The sequence below is a fragment of the Palaemon carinicauda genome, chromosome 35 (assembly GCF_036898095.1).
Source record: "Palaemon carinicauda isolate YSFRI2023 chromosome 35, ASM3689809v2, whole genome shotgun sequence".
NCBI classification, from domain to species: Eukaryota; Metazoa; Arthropoda; class Malacostraca; order Decapoda; family Palaemonidae; genus Palaemon; species Palaemon carinicauda.
In genome coordinates this window covers 65,038,214-65,040,713 of record NC_090759.1, presented here as the reverse complement: position 1 = coordinate 65,040,713, position 2,500 = coordinate 65,038,214, and positions in this window count along the sequence as shown.

The following is a 2,500-nucleotide window of genomic DNA, read 5'->3' as shown; positions in this document are numbered from 1 at the left end:
AACAAATAAATCATATACGTACAAAAAAAAAAAAAAAAAAAAAAAAAAAAAACACCATCACTTGGTACCTGAAGCGATCTCCAAATTTAAGGATCTTCAAACTATTTCTAAACCAATTTGGTTATGCCCTTAAATACATACATAAATAAATAAATCACGTACGTACAAACGCACAAACATCCACCAACAAGGCTACATCCATTCGGCTTCTAAAGCGATCTGCATCAAAGCAAAAAAATCAAGGCTTATCAAACTGTTTATATACCTACTTGGTTATTCCATTCAATACATTAATGAACAAATAAATAAAAAAAATCACGCACGCACAAACACACACATCCACCAAGAAACGCAAACAAAGCAACATGCAATAGGCTTTTAAAGCGGTCTTCAAAAAAAAAAAAAAAAAAAAAAAAAAAAAAAAAAAAAAAAAAAAAAAACAACTGTACAAGTTGCAAGTTTTGCAAAAGTGTGGCTGAATCGCCTGAAAGAAAAATACTGATCCATCACCTCCTTATGTCCGTCTTCCTAACCACCACCCACTTGCGGTTAAGGAAGGGAAGGGGAAGGCCTCTCACCCCCCACCCCCGGGCGTGGAAGAGGTTGTTGGGTACATTCGCATGACGCTCTTACATACATGAAAGGATTCTTCAATTGTGTGAGGGTGAATATCATGTATTCTGGATTATGCATTAAATAGAGAGTGATATCAGGCATGTGCACTCACATACCCACTTTACACGCACACACACACACTCATATATATATACACATATATACACATATATACACGGCACACACACACACTCATATATATATACACACAAATATATATACACATATATACACTACACACACACATTATATATATATATATATATATATATATATATATATATATATATATATATATATATATATATATATACACACATATATATATATATATATATATTTATATATATATATATACATATATACATATATATATATACCCCTATATCATATTTACATAATAATATACATATATATTATATCTCCCCTATATAATATATGAATATATAAATATGTAATATATAAACATATATATATATATAAATATATATATATATATATATATATATATATATACACATATATATATCTTTCGGGCCACACTTAGTGGCATTGTTAGAAGTATAAATACTCTGTCTCTCACCGTACCTCGGGATGGTAGAGAGGGAGTACTCATGTACTGGTGAGAGGAGTACCCCGAGAAGTACATTAGGAAAGCACAATCTGTGAGTGTGCGCATGCGCGTGTGTGCGTATGCGGGTGTGTGTATATCTATCTAAATATTGACGGCTGGGGTTCACTAGTGTGTGTGTATATATATATATATATGTGTGTATATATATATATATATATATATATACACATATACACACATACATACATATAGTACATAGGCCTATAGGATGAACAATAACAATTCCTCCATTTAGCGTTTAACATCATGTAACAAACTACATAAACTGATATAAAACCATTGACAAACAGAGACTTCTATCTAAATGACACCATAAAGCGCCGCAAATCAGAAGCACCCCTTCGCAACCCCTCTCCATGTCAAGATTTAAGATATCCCTAAAACATTACTTAACTACTTATCAAACTTATGATCTCGCCGAAGAATTCCATTGAATAAAAAGTAACTTATGGGGAAAAATATAATAGGGACACCCATTAGTCGTTTGTCTAATGAATGAGATCTCTGTGAAGGCAACTTCCATAGTATATAAAAAACTTCCTTAAAAAAGAAAAAAAAAGAAGAAAAACACTCCAATTACTGTAATTATTAGCGGTAATACAATATCGTTATTACGGATCCGAGAAGTAACTATCAAAATCCGACTAATTACACCATAAAATCTAGAGCAATCAGTGCAGACCTCCACCACGGCAGCTAATTTCGGTCGACCTTGGCCTTTGACCTAGGACTTTCAAATTTGAATAACTTCCACGCCTCAACATGACAATTAATCCATGAAAGTTTCACTACTCTATGAGTAAAATTGTGGCCAGGAAGTTCACAAACAGCCAAAGGGACAAACCGGGGTGAAAACTTAACCTCCTCCCAACATCGTTGAGTTAAAAAAAAAAAAAAAAAAAAGTTTAACAAGGGTTTAAAAATAATAATAGCAAATATTTACTGAAGAAAAATGTAACAGAACGTTGATCAGGAGAGCACAAGGAGCCAAACGTTCACCGAGTAAAACTCAAGACAAGCACTGCCAACGTTTATCTGTGATCTTCACAGTCCAGAGAAAGAGTCCGAACGTTTTGGTCACTTTTCGTTGAATCCCTGTTGACTTGTGTGGCGTGAACTGGGTGCCTGGTCAACTAATTTTTGAGTTACAAGAAGGGTGGAAAAGGGCATAAGAAAAGCTTTCTTTTGTATATAAATATTATGTGTATATTTATTTATGTATATATGTATATATTTATGTATATATGTATA